The following is a 23,139-nucleotide window of genomic DNA, read 5'->3' as shown; positions in this document are numbered from 1 at the left end:
ATTTCCACCCTTTACATTTTTGTATAACAAAATATTCATCTTTCAATCATTCACCCCAAAACTATCCTGAGCATAAATTATTAAGTAGTCATAGATGTATAAGAATCAAAAACAAATAGCATTTTCAACGTAAATTAACCTCATATTTAACAGTTTCTCTAATAAATTTCCTCTGACACAGAAAAAAATGAATCATTCAAGTCTTTTGCCTTAACCACATTAATAAAAGAATAGTTCTCTATGTTTCATTGAATTCCTTTCTTCTTGTTGAATGTAAATATGACATTTACCTATGTGCAATAGACATCTGGCATAAATTTTGCTTACTTGTCTTCTCAAAACTAATTCTTTTGAATTCTCAAAACAAATAATAAATTTTTCCAATCTGCAATCTCTTCCATAAATCTCAAAGGCTAACTCCGGCCTTTGCCGAGTGGAAAAGCAGTATCACCGATGGCTAGATGGTTAAGATGCCCAAACAGTCATCTCAAGCATTGACTGAAAATTCTGCTTTCATCAGTTTTTTGTTTATGTTAAACTCAATCTAAATCTAATTCTAAACATAATATATGGTGGAAACAGTTTGTGTTTTTAAAATAAGCTTTTTTCACAGTGTCTTAAAATATTTTCTTAGTCAAGTCTGATATCCTGCACTTGCGGTGAGAGAGACGGCCAGCATGGAGCAATTTCCTCTTTGACCCTGTAACTCAAGCTTCTTACATGTCCAGCTAGAACTGTCCTGTGCAGAGCAAAATGAAAGGAATGCGAAGGAATTTCTTTAACTGACTGCTCATGCTTAAGAACAACTTCATAAGTATTCAGGACTTCAAAACTTCATTCCACCCAGTCCCAAACTATCTGCGCTCCTTAGCCACTCGTATCTCACCAAAGCAAGCACTATACACATGATAAGATGCAGTCTGATTATAAATTTATATAATAAAATCTAACACTTTGGTTAAATAATGTTATTGGTTATGTCACAATTACTGTCTCTAGTAAATCAATTCCTTTCTTGTTGAACTTGTTTTCGCTAATTGAGCCTGTTTTTCTACTTAGTTTTATATGTACTGAGCAATCATTTAACCCCAAACTTTCCACAGAAATTTGTGTCATCTCAGCACTGTCAAATGTACCAGTAATCCATCTTCACTCCACTCTCATATTTACTTGAGAGCTTAGATGAGTATAGAATTCTAGGTTGAAAATAATTTTTGCTCAGATATTTAAAAATTTTCTTCTTTGTCTTATAGCTCCAGGTGTGCTTTTTATGAAGGGCAGTGATGTTCTAATTTTCAATCTATTCTCATTCCCAATCTTTTGAAAACTTTTAGGATCTTTTCCTTATTATTCCTATTCTGATATTTCAAAAAGTTGTGCCTTGATGTGGGTCTTTTCATTCATTGTATGAGGCATTTGGCAGACCTTTTCAAGCTCTGTAATCATGCTGCTGGGTTCTGGAAAATCCTCTGGCATCATTTGTTAATAAATTTCTCCCCTCCCCTTCATGGTTCTGCCATTACAGAACTCTCATTTGAACAGGGTGGACTTCTAGATGGGTCCTCTCACTTTCTTACCTTTTTATTTTCCATCTCTGTGTCCTTTTATTTTTCTCTGGCTGATATACTCAACTTCATCTTACAGTCTATTGAATTCTTTATTCAGTTATCTATTTTTAATCTCCATGGGCTCTTTCTTGTTCTCAGAATGTTCCTTTCTTCATACGAAACTACTCTTGTTTTATAGTTGCAATATTTATTCTTCTCTATAAATATTCAGTAAGCATTTTGGAATTTTTCTTCTACTTTCTGCATTGTCTTTTTTTTCTCTCAGTTCCTTTCCCATCCTCACTGCCCTTACCACTGCCTCTGTCTTTAAATGAGTGAAATAATAAAAGTCTGATGGTTAAAATTTCAAGGAGCCCTAAATAGCCAAAACAATATTGAAAAATAAGAACAAAGTTGGAAGACTCATGCTTCTCAATTTCAAAATTTATAACAAAGCAACAGTAATCAAAATTGTGTTACTGGCACAAGGATAGATATATAGAATATGTATATATACTGAAATTTAGAGTGCAGAAATACATCTATAGCCAATCCATTTCAACAAGGCTGCAAAATCATTCACTGAAGAAAGAACACTCTCTTCAACAAATGGTTCTGAGGCAACTGGATATCCACCTGTGAAAGAACAAAGTCGGACCCCTACTGCACACCACATGCAAAAATTAACCTAAAATAGATGATATATATAAACATATAGAATATGATTTTAAATATAAGCTTTAAATAATATAATTAATAATATAATATTAATATATTAATAATATAAAAACAGTATAAAAGTGAGTTAAAATAACATTCTTAGAAGAAAACATAGGGGCAAATCTTTATGACCTTGGATTTGGCAATAGGTTCTTACACTTGACACAAAAAGCATAAGCAACAAAAGGAAAACTAGATAAACTGGACTTCAACAAATTTAAAACTTTTGTGCATCAAAGGGTGTTATCATGAAGGTGAAAAGACAATCTACAGCATGGGAGAAAATATTTGCAGATCCTATATCTCATAAGGATGTAACACCGAGAATATAAAAAAAAAACTTACAACACCACAACCAAAAAAACAATTCAGTTGAAAAATGAGCAAAGGACTTCAGCAGACCTTGCTCCAAAGAAGATATACAAATGGCCAACAAGCATATGAAAAGATGCTCAATGTCATTAGTCATTAGGTAAATGTAAGTCAATACAATAATGCGATACCACTTCCTACCCACTAGGATGCCCATAATCAAAAAAAAAAGAAGAAGAAGAAAATAATAAGGTTGGTGAGCATGTGGAGAAATTGGAATACTTCTCAACCATTTAAAGAAATTAAGCACTGACACATGCTACAATGTGGATGAACCTCGAAAACTTTATGCTAAGTGACAGAAGCCAGATTCCATTTATATGAAATATCCAGAATATGCAAATCCATAGAGACAGAAGGTAGATTGGCAGTTTCCAGGGACTGGGGCAAGTGGAGAACAAGGGGTGCCTGCTTAATAGGTACAGGATTTTCATGGGGACAATGAAAATGTTTTGGAGCTAAAGGTTTCTGTTGCACAATATTTTGTATATACTAAATGCCACTGAATTATACACTTTAAAATGGTTTATTTTGTGTAATATGACTTCTACCTCACTAAAACAAAATCTGATGGGAAAGTGCGTGCAGGTGTGGGTGAGGAGAGTTTTCATGTATGTGTGTATATACAGTTAGAGGGGAAGAGAAGGGGCTGTCCCTGAGTGCGCCTCATTCAAGGCTAACCAGATCAAACCCACGCCACAAAGTCCTAATTGGGCTCATCACTTGACTCCTTCCCAGATGTAAGAGTGGCTGACAGGCGTTGTGGTAGTTGAGTAGGTGCAGGACTGTGGTTTCACCACTTGTCACCACTACCGTGTGGTGCCTCCCCTCCGCTTTCAGGGGTTCCTTGTGTTCCTGATTTGGGAATGCTTTGGGTCCCCAAAATATAAGCCTCCTGGCAGGGTCAAGGAGATAAAATCCCCAGAATACTTGGACTAGGGAAGAAACCTGAGGGTGTAACCACTTCTTTTGTAGACTTTCAACTGATCCTTGAACTCCAGCATAAAGATATCCTGAGACTTTCTAGAAACACAAATCCTTTTGCTTCTCAGTGTTTCCTCTGTAAGAAATTGGGTTTCAGCTGCCTCCTGCCTGCCATGTCACTAACTACTGGTCCAGCTGCTTTCAGTCTCTCAAAATTTTGTTGACATCTCTGTATTGCTCCCCTTGCCTAGGCCTTTGTGGGTTTGTATCCTTTTTTAATTCTTTTAGTGTCATGTTAACGTGTTTTGGGAAGGAAACAAAATTAAACATCTTTGTTCAATCTGCCACGTTTAATCTGAAGTCTTGAAATGTAATTTTAATTCTAAAAAATTTTATCAGTGTAGTGTGGCAATTACAAAAATGATATCTGCATTAAGACACTTGTGTATGGGGGGCCGGCCCCGTGGCCGAGTAGAAAAGTTCACGTTCTCCGCTTTGGCTGCCCAAGGTTTCACTGGTTCGGATCCTGGGCGCAGACGTGTCATGGCTCATCAGGCAATGTTGAGGCTGCATCCCACATACCACAACTAGAAGGACCCACAACTAAAATATACAACTATATACTGGGGGGACTTTGGGAGAAAACACAGAAAAAAAAAAAAGGAAGATTGGCAACAGTTGTTAGCTCAGGTGCCAATTTCTTTTAAAAAAAAAAAAAAGACACTTGTGTATGAACCAAAGTCGTCTGACTTTTACTTACTGATAGTGCAATGACCCATTTTTCTGGGCCTATTTTCATATCCAAGAACTTAGAGATTTATTGCAAGGATTAAATGAAAAACTATATCTAAGGAAACTATCTATAAAGAATACAATATGATACCTAGAAAAAGCTTAGTTAATGTTACTAAGAGACCCAGCATACATTCATGTGCTACATAAGGATGTTTTGGTCAATGATAGATCACACATGCAATGGTGGTCCCATCAGATTAGTCGCATATAGCCTAGATGTGTAGCTGGTTATACAATCTAGGTTTGTGTAAATACACTTTATGATGTTCATGCAATGACGAAATTGCCTAACAACACATTTCTCAGAATGCATCCTTGTCATTAAGCAACACATGACTATACATATATGTATATAAGTAACGTATTTTCAGCATTTCCTTTATGATAAGCAATTTTAATCTTTGTTTTTTGGTGAGGAAGATTGTCCCTGAGCTAACATCTGTGCCAATCTTCCTCTATTTTGCATGTGGGATGCTGCCACAGCATGGCTTGATGAGTGGTGTGTAGGTCCGCACCCAGAATTCGAAACTGTGAAGTTCTGACCGCCAAAGCAGAACACATAAACTTAACCACTACACCACCAGCCAGCCTCACAATTTTAATCTTTTAATGACACAGGGAAGCATGTTTTATCACCACCATTTCAAATAGTATCCTGAGGTCTACATGACTAAAGTTAGGAAACGCGGAAGAATGTTCTTAGTGAAAACCAAGGAAAGCCTATGCTCTTTGCTTAAAATCAATGTTTTCTTAGGTCTGAGCATTTTATATGAGAACTTTTACATTTTGTATTGTCATTTTATGTTAATCTTGAAAAAAATAAAAATATAAGTACATTCTGGATCATCACAATCATCATCTGAAAAGTATGGGATTTCTGTGCCTGGGTTTGCATTTTTTGACTAAGATGTCCTTGGTGTCAGGTAGTAGAAATGTTATTGTTGAGGATTATGAAAGACAGAATGGAGCTGACTTCTTATGTGAAAAATGCATTTTACATCAGCTTAAGGCCAGGTGATATAGAGCCACGTTCCTGAAAGGAAAATTTTACCAGTACTTCCAGGAAAGAAGAGGAGAGACCGAATTCAGTCACCTCTAAAATCTCAGGGGTAAAATGTGGGTCTGAGCACAGCACGTTATTCACATTGCTAACAGCATTGAGTTCCTACAAAATAATACGATCATCCCATCAAATTACGGTAGTTTATTTGGATTTCACTGTCTTTTAAGTTTTATTGATATTTGATTTGCAAAAATTACTTTGGTGATTTTTAAGAGAATAAGCATAAAAATTGATATTAATTTTACATATATGTATAAAGTTAACATTATAATAAAAAACAATTTACTCAACAAGGAGAGAAGAAAGTTGGCAAAATTACTAACAATTTTGAACTATGGGTTGTTATGAGTGAGAGCTGCTAACAACATCAAGCACCCTGAGATGGAGAACATAGGATGAGTTTAAAATGCAATGGCCAGAAGACAAGGAAGTGTCACTAGAATAGTGTGGACTTGATCTCCAGGACTGCTAATGATAATTGTGATCCTTTGGTGTCAGTAGGAGAATGGACAAGGCCAAGAGCTATTCATGAAGAGTGAGGATATAACACGTGTGAGGATGCCTTGTCTATTGCATGTCCAAAATAAAGTAGGTGCTTCTTGTGTTTCTTTCCTCCCTACAACTTCTATATCCTCTTTGTTTCATGAGCCCTAACATCCTAAAATTCAAATCATGACCGTTAACACACATCCGACTTCTTCCTGAGCCTTAGGAGCTATGCATTATTTTTTTGTTAAGTTCCTAATTGCTTCAAAAGTAGAAATTTTGCAGAGATTGATGTTGATATCCTTCAGTCCAATATTTGGAATATATATCATTTAATCCTATCTTGAGTTGCATAGCTTTGTTTCTCACACTGTTTTTCAAGAAATTCTATTTCCTAAAAATACCAATGGGAATCCTGGAGAAGACTATATATACTATATTACATTAATAATAAAAATTTTTTAAATGAGACAAATTTTTAAAGTTTTATAAGCTTGTCTAACATTTGCAATAGATATTTCTATGTTACCATTAGCTAGATGAAAAGTCATATAAATTGAAATCTTCTCTTTCCAAATTTCCAAAAGACATAGAGCAAAGGCCTTTGTCATCATGGACTTAAGATTTTATAGAGAAAGTGCTTATATTTCTCTTACGAAGTGAAATCTCAGAATTCTAAAATATATAAACTTTAAGAGTATGTGGAACACAAGCCTACTCCTCGCCCTCTGCTTTTGGAACAATGTCACTCCTTGGAAAAGGAACATGCTGAAACACCTTTAGAGTGGCCAGACCCACCGATTGCTATTTATTCCATTAACCTTCTTTAAAAGCTTCCACGAGAGTGTTTGAATTTGACTTTCAGTAGGAGCCAAATACATATGACCAAAAGATTTTTCCTGTTCAGTATGCACTGTCATACTTACACTTTTTAAAAATTTTTTTATTTGGATATAATTAATAAATAACATTATATTAGTTTCAGATGTACAAAACAATGACGCAATATTTGTATACATTGCAACATGATCACCACAATAAGTCCAGTTAACATTCACCATCATACATAGTTACAAAATTGTTTTGTTCTTGTAATGAAATATCATACTTACTTTTCACTTTTAAACACCATGATGCAACAAATAAAAGTGAATGAAAAAAAATTTAGGTTGGCTTGGCTGTGAGAATGTTTTTCTGTACCATCTAATTCAATAATAAGAAGAAAAATCAAAAGAGAAATTTTTGACTAGGAAAGGATTTTCATTTTATAGGTTGTATAAGAATAATAAGTAAAATAGATGATGCAAACTGAATATTTACAAAGTTATGTCACAGGAGAGGAGCTATGTGATATTTTTAAGGAATTCTGCATAGTTTTTTTTTATTATTTTGAGAACTGTTTTATCATGTGAGTATTCCTATTATCAGGATAAGAGTGCAGGAAGTGAATTTTCTGAAAGGCAAAGAAATTGTAAACTAGGCAGTTTGAAATAACTAACAGATTTCACATTTAGCACTTGAGACAATTTTGGCGAAGCTCATTTACATGTGCAGTGTAAATTTTAATAAGAAATTGTCTTAGCTTCCAACTATCCTAAATGGATTTTAATTATCTTATTCTTTTATGTTTTATGTGTAAAATGTACTAAGGAAAATGTAATGTTAAGTCAAGTGACAAAGACATTAACTTTTTTAAGCCACAGATAACAAATGTGATGCTTACGTTTGGCATATCTGATGGAAAACACAGAGAGAAACACTATCGTGACAGCTTATCTACTTGCAAAACATTCGTTGACACTATTCTTTGTGCTGAGATAATAAAGTGTTCTGCCATTATATTTTATATACATAGCATCATGTTTTCTTCTCCATTTTGTTAATATGTAGCTAATGGCTATTGTTGGAATATTTCTAATTTTATTATGATGATTATTTTGCAATATCAAGGCATAAAATAGCTTTTCATATTAGCTATATCTCACATCATATGTGTCAGATGAGACAATAGTATTATCCAGGTAGATCTTCTTATACACGTTACACACAGAAATACTAAGTGAAACTGTCTTTTGCTTGCAAATATAATGCTGTTTATCCATTTCGATGTGTTTTAAACTATTTTTCGAGAAATGGGGGCAATAACAGGTTGCTGCATTTCAAGTATTTCATTAGATTCTAATTGTGATGAAAGGGTATATTTGCAGCTCACCTTGTGGGTAGAGTTTAAAGATGTGAAGTAGCCCACAAGGGACCTCATTAGCATGGTGATTACAAGTTAATCAGTAATACCCAGAACAGAGGAATAATGAAACAGAAAACAAATTTTTGATGCATTCATTATTAGATTTTCTTGGCTTTTAAAGATTTAAAAACTATCAAGCTAATGTTCACTACTTTCACTCCTCTAAATTATGCTATCCTGAGGAAATAGTTTTGAGCTTTTGGGTAAAACCACTGAGGGACAGGCATCAATGGGTCATTTATTTTATTGTGGTTTTTTCAGCTCAATAAACATTTAGAAAATGAGTACTTGGAGCAGGGCACACTACCAGGCACGATGATAAATACCAATGCAAACAGGGATGAAGCTTATAAATGAGAAAACACGGGAAACAAGGCAAAGTGTAAGTTCCGCACGGAGAGGGAGAGAAAATTTGGGTGGGGATATCAGAGAAAAAAATGAAAATATTAAGATTCAATCCAAATCTGGAACAACAGGATGCCAAAAGGCAGACACAGTGAAATGGCACTCAAGAAAGAAGAAATAATATAAGCAAAAATGGAGAGGCAAAAAGTGTTCAGTTGTGTTTGAAAAACAGAGTAGAACCAATTTTTTTTAGAGAGCAAGGTACGTATAAAAGAATAAGAAGAGATAAAATTGATAAGGCGAAATTGGGCCCAGATGGTCGAAGGCCTGACTGAGTACAACACTGAGGAGTTTAAGCTTTCCTCTCTAGGCAGCAGGGGTCCATCAGAGGGTGTTGATTTTTAAATAAACAAGGTTTACAATACTTCCATTTTTAAAAGAGATATGCTCATTTTTGAAAATTTGGAAAATCGAAGGGAATAAAGTATAATTCATCTTTGTACCACCTCTGGTCACTTAAGTTCTTTTGTGCATGGGAATGATGGATGAGCAGAGATATAAATGAATCACGCCAGAGTTTTGAGAATAAGACATGAGCAAACCAATGTGAAGAATACCAGTATGTTATAGATTTCTTTTCTTTGTTTTTCTTTGAACGTGAAAAGCAGGCCTAAGAATTTTCTTGCATTTGCATCATACATTTTACATATTTTCCAAGACACTTTCACATCCACTATTTCATCTTATTCCTGTGAAAGATGTAACAGGGGTATTATTAGCCTCATATCTTAATGAAAAAATTAAGTGACTTTCCCAGGGTCAAAAAACCAGCTAAGAATGAATCAGATTAGAACTCAGGTTTCCCAGCACATGCTTCAATGTTCTTACCATATATTTGTTCAAACCCCAAAAATAAAGGCATGGACTAGCTGTGTTCTGCACAGTATTCTTTCACATTTTCACCAACCCTTCTGGAGCATCTGTTAGTGTCAGGGACCAAGGCACCATGAGGATATGAGGTAAATTAGACATAACTTTAATCTCAAGGTCTTTAGCCTTCCCTGGGACATTCATAGTAAAAACCATAGTGAACACTCATTGGACACCTCCTCTGTTATGCACGATACTGGGCCCTATTTCATGGAAAACTTCCTTTCTTCTGGAGGGACTGCAATCAAAGTGGAGCATTACTGCTGATTCCTCTTTGTATCATTCACTCATGCCATACACGAGAAAAGACTTCTCCAATTGGAGACTTTTTAAGTGGCATGGCCAAATTCCATCTGGTTTTGTCTTGGAGTCAGTCTGCCAAGCAGATGGGTGCAGTCTTGGTTCACCCTGTGCTATGGAGTGTCCCCTGCAGGGGAAGTCTGTGGTTATTCAGTTGTGCCAGTGACTGCGTTGGTAAGTCTGACTCGGGGTGAAGTACTGACAAATACACCTAGCTGTGGATCTAAAGTCATGTCCTCCAATTAACTTTCTTAATAATACAGCTGACATCTTTATTACCTTGTCTGATTATGTCTATCTCAGTTGGATCTACACTCAATATGGGAAGAGAACCATTATTTAGTCACCATCTAAACACTGTATCCATTATCTCTTTATCAACAGGCATAGAGAAGAGACACTAATGTTATCATTTTCCCAATGAGCAAACTGAGTCTTCAAAGGTTAAGTAATTTACCCACAGTCACACAGGTAGTTGGTCACAGAGCAGACCCATGGGCTAAATCTCTGTGCTTGATCACATTCCTGACCATACTACAAGATAAACAAATGCCTTAAGAAAGACGCACCATGTTATTATGTGTTCGATTCCATAAACAAAGAGAATAGCTTGTTTTTCAGTGGTGGAAAGTCTCACACAAAGGGCAGAACACCTTTTGAGAACAATGGCATGCATTATGACCCAGCTAAGCAACTTTTAAAACACAGAAAAAAGCCCTCTGATCTTACTTATGAATCAGATGCCATAATTTACTCAATTCGGTTCTATATAATATTATTCTCAGCTCCTATTCCACTTCCTACTAGATAGCACTAAATGTAAATTTCAGCTAGGGAAATATCAGGACATGGTTTCCCATGGAGTATGACCAAGACCTAAGTTCCACCCCAATAAGAAGAACCTGGTTCCTCAACCCAACCCAGAACTCAGCCCAGTCAGACTCAGCGGAGTCTGTATTTTACTTAGAGTCTGATAGACTTGGAGATTCTCTCTGGGAAAATCATCTAAGTACAACAGCACCATGCAGAGAGGTGAGCTATGGATTCATTATATCACATTACAGAGGAGATATCCTACACGATAATCATAGCAAAGCTAAGACAAATACATGAACAAAGGACTAGAGATCCTACTCTGCAAGTTAGCTTCTGAGCCAGGGGCTCCCTAAGACCACCCACAGGTTCAATAATATGCTAGGAGGACTCAGAGGAATTGGCATATAGGCCTACTCAGGGTTACGATTTATTACAACAAAATAATATTTTAAAAAATCAGCAAAGGAAAAAGGCAAATGGAATGAAGTCCAGAAGAAATCAGCCACAAGCCTCTAAGGGTCCTTGCCCAGTGGAATCACACAAGAAGTCCTTAATTCCCCAGAAATGGGTTGTGACAATGTGTATGAAATGTTTCCAACCAGGGAAGCTCAATAGAGACTCAGTGCCCAGGGTTTTTATTAGGGGTTGCTAAGTAGGCAGCCTCTGCCTGGCACATGCCAAAATTCCAGACACTCAGAAAAAAAGCAAGTGTTCAGCATAAACCATATTGTTCACGCAAACAGTTCATTCAGAGCAAGCCCTCTTATCAGTTAATGGTGGGAAATCTAAGTTTCTAGTTGTCAGCCAAGGGCCAACTTTGTAAGCAAGACTTTCTAAGGATAAGCAGTCTCAGATCTGCTATGTTAACGCTTTTCTGCACAGCTTCCAGTGAAAAACTGCATAAAAATCAAAGAGCTCAGTAGCACTTTATTAAGGACTCATAGATAGAATATCATTAGGCTTTTTTAAATTAAAAAATGATCTAAAAAATTTCACTTACTCTTGGACTCTATTTACACTATAAGATCTGGTGTCAAGAGTTACACATATTGGTTATTATATCAACAGGAGTTCAAAATAGTTCTCTACCTATGAATTAGCTAGTGCTCAAAAATAGGATTGATATTGACTCTCCACAGAAGCCGTAGTAGTGACCCAGGACCCACTAGGACTCCTCATGCACACTGAACTGGATGGCAGCATAGGGCACCATGTGCACCATGGTGGCCAAGCTCCCGCGCCACAGGCTCAGGAACCCTCACTGAGTAGGTAACAGTCTGCTCTGTGTTTAAAAGTATATCCAAAGAGGACATCAGCATCATGGCAGAGCTTTCTCAGTAATCTCTCTCCTCCACCATACAATGAAAAAGACATTCATACTCCAGCAGAGGACATCTAAACACAAAATAAAAGACATCTGAAAGTCCCAAGCAGCCGTACAACAGAGGGCAGAGAGCCTGGAGTCCCCCTCGGAGGAGGTGGAATGGTGTAAGAGAAAACTTTGCTCCATCTCCAAAAGACTGGGATCTGGGCCCACAGGCAGCCTCCATGAGGGAAGGAATGGGGAGGGGATGTTCATTCATGGGAACTTCAAAGATCCCCAAAGGCCCTCACAGCCAAGGTGAAATCTAACTCGGTAGTGACCTCATCAAGTCAAGATCTCAGGAGAGCACAGAGCAAGTGCAGAGCAAGAAAATCCCAAGAGCTCACAGGAGAAGACACCCATCCCCGCAACCTGCCCTGTGCCAGTGTCAGCACCTGGGATCTCAGCAGACCACAGAGGGCTCAGAATACATGGCTCTTGACCCACACTCAGTGGTGATAGGCGGTAACTGTGACCAAGTAATACCATGATGCACAAAACCAGAGCCATGCCTCCTAGCAGTATCAAAAATCATATTAAATCTCCAGACCAGAAAGAAAATGACAAGTACACAGAAATCAGTCCTGAGGAAACAGAAATATGTAATCTAAATAACAGAGAATTCAAAATAGCTATCATCAAAAAACTCAGCAAGTAAAAGAGAATGTAGAGAAACAATTCAATGAGTTCAGGAGGTACTTCACAAAAGAGATTGACACTATAAAGAAGAATCAATCAGAAATATTGGAGATGAAAGACACAATCAATGAGATAAAACAAAATATGGATTCCCTGAATGCTCGAGTGGACACCATAGGGGAGCGAATCAGCATAATCAAGGATAGACATGTTGAAATGCTCCAGATAGAGGAGGAAAGAGAACTAAGACTAAAAAGAAATGAAGAAAGTCTCCACGAAATATCCGACTCAATTAGGAAATGCAACATAAGAATTACAGGTATTCCAGGGGCTGGCCCCGTGGCCGAGTGGTTAAGTTCGCGCGCTCCGCTGCAGGATGCCCAGTGTTTCGTTGGTTCGAATCCTGGGCGCGGACATGGCACTGCTCATCAAACCACGCTGAGGCAGCGTCCCACATGCCACAACTAGAAGGACCCACAACGAAGAATATACAACTATGTACTGGGGGGCTTTGGGGAGAAAAAGGAAAAATAAAATCTTTTAAAAAAAAAAGAATTACAGGTATTCCAGAGGGAGAAGAGAAGAAGAATGAAACAGAAAGCTTGTTCAAAGAAATAGCAGAGAACTTCCAAAACCTAGGGAAAGAGATGGAAATCCATGTGGAAGAAGTCATCAGATCTCCTAAATATGTCAATGTAAAAATACCTACTGCAAGGCATGTAGTTGTGAAACTGGCAAAAGTGAATGATAAAGAAAAAATACTAAGGGCAACAAGGCACAAGAAAATAACATAAAAAGGAACCCATATCAGAATTTCAGCAGACTTCTCTGCAGAAAACTTACAGGCTAGAAGAGACTTGAATGACATATTCAAATCTTTGAAGGACAAACACTTTCAGCTAAGAATACTCTATCCAGTGAAAGCATCCTTCAGATATGATGAAGAAATAAAAACTTTCCCAGATAAACAAAAGCTAAGGGAGTTTGTAGCCATGATATGCCTCCCCTACAAGAAATCCTCAAGAAGGCCCTCATACCCCCGCCCTCCCCCAAAAAAAGGAAGAAAGCATTTACAAAGCACAGAGTAAGGAGACAAATGTGTACACAAATTCAGAAAATTGTGGCTATGCATCATAACAGGTAGGCAAATACGCAAGAATAGCATTAAAGATAAAGGGAAGGAAAACACTGAAAAAAAAGATAATCCTCTCATTTTAATCAAAAACTCACAACACAAGATGGAATAAGATGTCAGAAAAATGACTTAGGAGAGGAAGAGAAAGGGGACTGAACCCGTTTAGCCTAAGGAATAAAGAGCCCATCAGAAAAGGGACTATCTTATCTACAGGATTTTGAATACAAACTTCATGGTAACCACTAAACAAAAAAGCAGAACAGAGACACAAATAATAAATAAGGAGAAAACAAAGAAACACATCATAAAACACTACATAACTCAATTGGTAGACCAAAATACACAGGACGAGAAACAAAAGACATGCAGGAGAAGCAGAAAATGAGTGATAAAATGGCAGTATTAAGCCCTCATATATCGATAATCACCCTAAATGTAAATGGATTGAATTCTCCAATAAGAAGACACAGAGTGGTGAGAAGGATTAAAGAACAAGACTCAAAAATATGCTTTCTCCAGGAAACACATCTCAGCTCCAACAACAAACACAGGCTCAGAGTGAAGAGATGGAAGATGATATTCCAAGCTAATAGCACACAAAAGAAAGCAGGTGTCACAATACTTATATGAGACAAAGTAGAATTCAAGATAAGACAGGTAAAGAGAGACAAACAGGGACAGGTTATAAGGATTAAAGGGACACTCCACCAAGAAAACATAACACTTATAAATATCTATGCACCCAAGAGAGGAGCACTAAAGTACATAAAGCAACTATTAACAAACCCAAAAGAAGATATTAATAATAGCACAACAATAGTAGGGGACCTCCACACTCCACTCACATCAATGGATAGATCATCCAGGTAGAAAATCAACAAGGAAACAGTGGAATTAAATGAAAAGCTAGACCAGATGGACTTAGTAGACATATATAGACGACTTCATCCAAAAACAGCAGAATACACGTTCTTCTCAACTGCGCATGGAACAGTCTCAAGGATATACCATAAACTGGGAAACAAGGCAAGCCTCAATAAATTTAAGAAGATTGAAATAATAACAAGCATCTTTTCTGATCACAATGCTATAAAGCTAGAAATTAATAATAAAAAAAGCTGAGAGAGGGACAAAGATGTGGAGACTAAACAGCATGCTATTGAACAACCAATGAATCATTGGAGAAATTGAAGGAGAAATAAAAACATATCTGGAGACAAATGAAAATGAAAACATATCATATCGGCTCATATGGGATGCAGCAAAAGCCATATTAAGAGGGAAGTTCATCACAATACAGGCTCACCGCAACAAACAAAAAAAATCCCAAATACGTAATCTCAAACTACACCTAATTTACCTAGAAAAGAAGAACAAACAAAGCCTAAAGTCAGCAAAAGGAGAGAAAGAATAAAAATCAAAGCAAAATAAATGCTATTGAAACAAAAAAGGTAGTAGAAAGGATCAATGAAACAAAGAGTGCGTTCTTAGAGAAGATGAACAAAATTGACAAACCCCTAGCCAGACTTACAAATAAAAAAGAGAGAAAGCTCAGATAAATAAAATTGGAAATGAAAGAGGAGAAATAACAGCAGATACCACAGAAATACAACGGATGATGAGAGAAAACTATGAAAAGCTGTATGCCAACAAAATGGACACTCTAGAGGAAATGGATAAATTCTTAGACTCTTACAAGCTCCCAAAGCTGAATCAACAAGAAATAGAGAATCTGAATAGACCAATCACAAGCAAAGAGATTGAAACAGTAATCAAAAGCATTCCAAAGAATAAAAACCCAGGACCAGATGGCTACCCTGGAGAATTCCATCAAACTTTCAGAGAGGATATAACACCTATCCTTCTCAAGCTATTTCAAAATTTAGGGAAGATCGAACACCTGCTAACACACTCTACGAGGCCAACATCACTCTGATACCAAAGCCTGACAAGGACAACACAAAAAAGGAAAACTAGAGGCCAATATCGCTGATGAACATAGATGCAAAAATCCTCAACAAAATATTGGCAACCCGAATACAGCAATACATCAAAAAGATCATACATCACGATCAAGTGGGATTTATACCCAGGACACAGGAATGGTTCAACATCTGCAAATCAATCAATGTGATACACCACATTAACAAAATGGGGAATAAAAACCACATGATCATCTCAATAGATGCAGAGAAAGCATTTGACAAGATCCAACAGCCATTTATGATAAAAACTCTTAACAAAATGGAGAGAGAAGGAAATCACCTCAATATAATAAGGGCCATATATGACAAACCCCCAGCCAACATCATACTCAGTGGGGAAAAACTGAATGACATCTCTCTGAGAACAGGAACAAGACAAGGATGCCCACTATCACCACTCTTATTCAACATAGTACGAGAGGTTTTGGCCAGAGCCATTAGGTAAGAGAAAGGAATAAAACAAACCCAAATAGGGAGAGAAGAAGGGAAACTCTCACGTTTGCAGACAACATGAGCTTATATATAGAAAACCCTAAAAAATACATTGGAAAACTATTAGACATAATTAACAACTACAGTAAAGTTGCAGGGTACAAAATCAACTTACTAAAATCAGTTGCATTTCTATACTCTAACAAACTTACAGAAAGAGAACTCAAAAATACAATTCCTTCTACAATCATAACAAAAAGAATAAGTATCTAGGAATAAATTTAACCAAGCAGGTGAAGGACTTATACAATGAAAACTATAAGACATTATTGAAAGAAATAGATGATGACATAAAGAGATGGAAAGAGATTCCACGCACATGGATTGAAAGAAGAAACCTAGTTAAAATGTCCATACTATCCAAAGCAATCTACAGATTCAATGCAATCCCAATCAGAATGCCAATGACATTCTTCATGGAAGTAGAACAAAGAATTCTAAAATTCACATGGGGCAACCAAGACCCCGAATTGCTAAAACAATCCTGAGAAAAAAGAATAAACCTGGAGGCATCACAATCCCTGACTTCAAAATGTACTGCAAAGCCATAGTAATCAAAACAGCATGGTACTGGTACAAAAACAGGCACACAGATCACTGGAACAGACTGAAATCCCAGAAATAAAACCACACATCTATGGAGAGTTAATCTTCGATCAAGTTGCCAAGAACATACAATGGAGAAAAGATAGTCTCTTCAAAAAACGCTACTGAGAAAACTGGACAGCCACATGTAAAAGAGTGAAAGTAGACCATTATCTCATGCCATACACAAAAATAAACTCAAAATAGATCAAAGCTTTGAAGATAAGTCCTGAAACCATAAAACTCTTGGAAGATAACATAGGTAGTACACTCTTTGACGTTGAATTTAAAAGGATATTTCCAATGCCATGTCTTCTCAGACAAGGGAAACAAAAGAAAAAATAAACAAGTGGGACTTCATCAGACTAAAGAGCTTCTGCAAGGCAAAAGAAACTAGGATCAAAACAAAAAGGCAACCCACCAAGTGGGAGAACATATTTGCAAATCACATATTCGATAAGGGGTTAATCTCCATATTATATAAGAAACTCACACAACTGAACAACAAAAAACACACAGCCTGATCAGAAAATGGGCAAAGGATGTGAACAGACATTTTTCCAAAGAAGATATACAGATGGCCAATAAGCACATGAAAAGATGTTCAACATCATTGATCATCAGGGAAATGCAAATCAAAACTACACTAGGATACCACCATGTGCTTGTTAAAATGGCTATAATCACTAAGACTAAAAACACCAAATGTTGGAGAGAGTGTGGAGGAAAGGGAACCCTCACACACTGCCGGTTGGAATTCAAACTCATGCAGCCACTATGGAAAACAGGATGGAGATTCCTCAAAAAACTAAAAATAGAAATACCGTATGACCCAGCTATCCCACTACTGGATATCTACCCAAACAACTTGAAATCAACAATCCAAAGTAACATATGTACCCCTATGTTCATTGCAGCACTACTCACAATAGACAAGACTTGGAAACAATCCACGTGCCCATGGACCTATGATTAGATAAAGTAGATGAGGTATATATATATATTTATACAAAATCAGCCATAAAAAAGACAAAATCATCCCATTTGCAACAACATGGATGGACCCGGAGGGAAGTATGCTAAGCGAAGTAAGCCAGACTGAGAAAACCAACACCATGTGATTTCACTCACATGTGGAATATAAACAAAGAAACCTGTTCCATGGTTACCAGGGGAAGGGGGTGGGTGGGCACAGGGGGTGAAGGGGAGCACTTATGTGGTGACAACAAGAAATAATGCACAACTCACAACTAGAATGTACAGCTACGTACCAGGGGACTTTGGGAGAGAGAAAAGAAAAAAGAAGAAGAAGAAGATTGACAACAGATGTTAGCACAGGTGCCAATCTTTGAAAAAGAAAAGAAAAGAAATAGTGCACAACTGAAATTTCACAATGATGTAAACTATCATGAACTCAATAAAAAAAATAATAAAAATAGGATTGATATCAAAAGTCAATTTTCTACTTCTTACACTAAACTGTTTTTTTTTTCCAGCAAAGCTGTCTTGAGCACCCTGTTTTGCTTTTAGTCATAAGAAGAATTACTAAGCTAAATTAAATTACTGAGTAAATTAAACAGAGGGAAAGAATGACCAGCACTTCTATCGTGCTAAGATCAGCATTTTAACTCCTTGGTGTGTATATTTCAGAATACTTTGTGTGCATAGGTACACTCATTTTCTTCCTTTACAAAAAGGAATCATGATTTCTTGATTTAACAATGTATTTTCTCTTAAACATTTTTCTATATTACTGTACACTTTTTTGTACAGATGTACTGCACTATATTTAGCCAAGCAACAATTTCTACATGCCAGACAATGTTATAGGTAAAATAAGCATACTCTCAAGGAGTTGGCATTCTAGTGGAGAGAGGAATAAAAAACAACAAAGAAACAAGGTAAATGCAAGAAGTAGCAAGTACCATGAAAAAACGCACAGTGTAAGAGAATAGGGAAGAGAAACTGCTTTAGCTCAGACGCTAAGTGAGATCTCTTTAAGACGGAAATGTGGTTTGAGATCTGAATGACAAGAACTAATCAAGGGAAGATCTGGAGGGGCGTTCAAAACAGAAAGAATCAACAGCCATTGTAAAGGCCCTGAGCCAAGAATTACAGTGGCCACGAGAAGGGGTTTAGCTTTTTTCTACATGTAAGGCAAAACCTTTGGAAATTTCTAAACGAGGGGATGATGAGTTAAACTTTTAAAAGGTCGCTCTGGGTTCCGAGGGCATCAACCTTAGGAAGCGAACAGTGGGGTCAGGAAGCTGTTTTAAGTATGCAAGTAAGAGGGAATGGACGCTTGGCCCAGAGCTACGGCAGTGGAAATAAAGTAAACTGATCGGAGTTGGGACATACTTTGGAGACAGAACTGGTGATACACTTCTTGATGCGTTGGGTATGAAGTGTTAGGATGAGATATAAACGTTGTTCCTTAGACGTCTGCCCTGACCATTCATTTGAAAGACCATTTTTACAAATTTGGAATCATAACTCTTGTCATATGTAATGAAAATTATTTTCCCTCTTCATAGTCCCTCCTATAATTTTCTTTATGCTATTTTTGACACAGAGCTCTTTAATTTTATGAAGTTGAACGAATCAAACTTTTCCTTTATTTGTTCTGGTAAAAAACTTATAAAGTAATTCTCTACTTCCAAAATTAAACATTCATGTATTGTTTTCTATAGAATTCATGGTTTCATTTTTATACATCTGAAATTTATTTGTGAATAAGATGTGAATAATGGATATTCACTTCCTTTCTCTCAGTGGCTGACTAGTTATCTCAACACCATTTACTAGATAATCCATACTTTGTCCTCCGACTGAGAAGCAGTTTTTCTAATATACTTAGTCCTTTAATTTGGGTCTATTTCTGAAATTTCCTTTTTTCTGCATTGACTTACCCAAACTTGATTCAGTACCAAATTATTTTCTCAATTATTTGGCTATTACATACTTTAATATCTAATAAGGAAAATCTGTCCTTAATACTCATATTTTTCAAAATTATCCAGGTTGGCCTCTTATATTCCTTCTTCCAGATGAACTGAGAATCATGTTATCATTCAAGAAAAAAAGTTTAATACTTGATAAATTACCAAGACTTCAACTTTATATATGATTGGCATTAATGTAAATTTTTGGAACACAATATACTGAATGTAAGATGTGGCATAGGTGCATAATGAAGAAGAGAAAGTATCATTATTTTCTCCTTTATCTTTGACTATGCCATTATGGTAAATTCAGTTTATTGCTTTTAAAAAATAATCTTCAGATATCTTTTGTGTTTTGTAACAGAAATATTGCAACAATTTCTTTAATTTTATTTACATTTTACAATACCAATTGTTCGTGATAGAGCACTTGCACATAATTAGCCCGTTCTTTTAAACTCCCAAGACACATTTCTGTTTTCTTCAAAGGAAGGATATAATGTGCAGTTGTTTCTTTTATCTTACATTTTAAGCTTAGTCCAGAACTCAACATTTAAATACTTCTTCATTGCCAGGTATCCCATATATGCTTTTTGAGTTTTCTATGCAAGAATCTAATGAAAAGGCAATTGTATGACTTTGATTTATGTTTTCACACTTTAATCCTCATTTTCTCATAAATCACACTCTCTGTTCTTCCCAAGGAAATTCTGAATGCCTTATTACTTCCTACATTTGACAGATATTATTTAGAAATTTAAAAAGTGAATTTCAAAAATCTTGCTTGGATCCATTAGAGGAAATTGCATTATCATATTTATATGCATAATTCTAGTTGTGAAAGAGAGTTTGGCCAGCCTGAAGTAGAGTGAACTAAGAAAGCCAAACGGCAATGTCAAGGCATGCAAGGTAAACTTGAGTCCAGTTCAGACTTAATAATGCCCAACGAGCTGAAATGTACTGGTGATATTTATAATCAGTCAGGTGCTATCTTCAGGGAGTTTGCTCAACCTATATATATTTTTATACCAGTCTGACATACCCACACACTCCATGCTTACCCATCTAAGCAAGCCAAAGGTGTGAAATAGTGTTCAAAGCAATTGTCCAAGATTCTTCCTGCTTTCCTTGCTTCCATTCATGACTGTCTTCCACCAGACTCTTGATTTCATCTCTATCATTCATTTAAAAATCCAGCTCATCCTTTTTGGAATTAGCTTCAGCACTGAGTTCTTCTAGCTTCTAATCTTTGTCTTGCAATTTCTCACTCACTTCAGGTAATCTCAGGTAGGATTCTCCATCGGCTCCTCAGAACTCCCATAGCAATTACTGACCTCAAATCATTCGCCTAATGGTTATTATGAGGATCAAATGACACAATAATAATAAATATGAAGTATTTACCACAATATAAAGCACATCAAAAATGCTCAGTTAATGACAACTATTAGTAGCTACAGTGTCCTGGCAGTAACCAGATATAAAGTAGACTCAAACTGAATCAAGTGATTTCTTTGTCTACCAACAGCAAAAAAATAGTTTGGTTAATTTTTATTTGTATTTAATTGGCTAAATATTTAGTGTCACAAATAGCATCAATGTAGGAGTGTGTCAGCTGGTGATTATTAATATTCATTATGTTTTGATCTAGGAACTATTTTTGCATCTGCAGACAGAAAAAGAGGAGCCAGTAGAGAGATACGTTGAATGTAAATAGAGTGACCATATGTCCTGGTTTGCTGTCGACAGTGTCATTGTACACCTGCTAGCCTAGCGTTAGTAGTGGCAGTGCCCAGCTTCACTCTCCACCATGGCACTGTTCAATTGAGCTTTATCTGATGATGGAAATGTTCTATATCCAGACTATCCAATATGGTAGCCACTAAGCCAATGTGACTACCAAGCACTTGATTGTGACTAGTATAGCTCAATTAATTTTAACTCAAATTTAAGTTTAATTAGTGACATGTGGCTAGTGGCCACTATATTGAATAGTTCAGCTCCAAAATCTCATGGTTTGGGTAATATATTATATTATATTATACTATATTATATTATATTATATTATATAAGCATCCTAATGATAGAGTGTATTTGGTGGACTGATGTCCTTAAGGTCATCAGAGGGAAAACAATCCCGGTGGAAGGATTAGTCTTAGAAAAGGAAAGTGACATTCCCACTTCACCAGCAGGATGAAGTGGGTGACCACAAACGGAAATTTTTGTAGTGGGTGAATGAATAGGTTAGAAAGCTCACATCAAATGATCTTAATAAAAGCAGTAAAATAAGAGATATCTTCTGAAAGTGAAGGAGAGGTGATTTGGAACCACAAATTACCACGTATCCTAGGAGAGAATCAAGGCTTTAAGTGGGAGCTAAACTTCCCCAGCTGAGATAATGGGACACATGTTGTTCCCATGTTTTGTATTCCATCTATGTTTTTTATCATTTCCTATCTACCCCGGTTCTAACATTCTATCACCTCACAAGCTGCTCCCTGTGTTCCTAATTAGCATACAACGGGTAAGGAAAGAAAGTGACCTTTTCCTCACTAATTTTCTTTCTTCAGTTCAACAAGAGTCTGCGAAGCACAGTGCAATTAATAAGAATGTAGAGAGAGGTAAAGCTCTTATTTTATGGTTTGAAAAAGGATTAATTTCACAAAGAGCAAACTAGCTATAATTCTAATGGAAGTTAGGACACATCCTTTAGCACAGTACCTAATTGAGCCATTTTCTGTGTTTTACAAGAATAAAAGAACAAGTGATTGTTTATTTTTTCTTTTTTCCTTTATGTTTGAATGCAGTTATTCGGCAAATCATCGTCAGGAGTGACGTACAGACCTAATTCATTACAACAGCAGTGACTGACACTCAAAATTTGACTTGTTCATCTTTATTCTTATTTAAGAGCAAATGGAATTATTCCATTTTTGATACTAAGTTTTCAAATGCTTCAAGAAACTAAGATTGCTCTATTTTGACTTAAATTCCCTTTCCTTCAGCTAAATATTCCTAGAAATTTAATCTGGTATGACTCATAGTTTATAATATTCATTTAGCTTTGTTTTCTGCTTATATGGGTTCTCATCGAGAATTAGTGATATATATTTTATTATTGTCTCTAGAAAACATCATTTTGCAGCAGAGAGGGAAAAATGCTTTTTTTGTTTGTTTTTTCATCTTTCTGAATCTCCAGACAGGCTGGCAAAAGTGACATTACTTTCTGTGTCTCTTATAAAAAAATACTGGACCTAAAAACCACACAGCTGGTCTATTCAATTTTCTTAACTACTGAATTGGATTAACTGCATGATCCGAGTCAATTGATTGTGCAGAAATCAATGGCTGAGAAGGCCAGATCCTCTCTCCTGGTTGGCCTCTTTCCTAAACCTCTGAGCATGTGATGTCACTCGGCGCACCATCAACTTTGAAAATAAATTACTTTTTAAATA

This window comes from Equus quagga, unplaced genomic scaffold (genome assembly GCF_021613505.1).
Source record: "Equus quagga isolate Etosha38 unplaced genomic scaffold, UCLA_HA_Equagga_1.0 203_RagTag, whole genome shotgun sequence".
Taxonomy (NCBI): Eukaryota; Metazoa; Chordata; class Mammalia; order Perissodactyla; family Equidae; genus Equus; species Equus quagga.
This window is presented reverse-complemented; position numbering follows the sequence as displayed.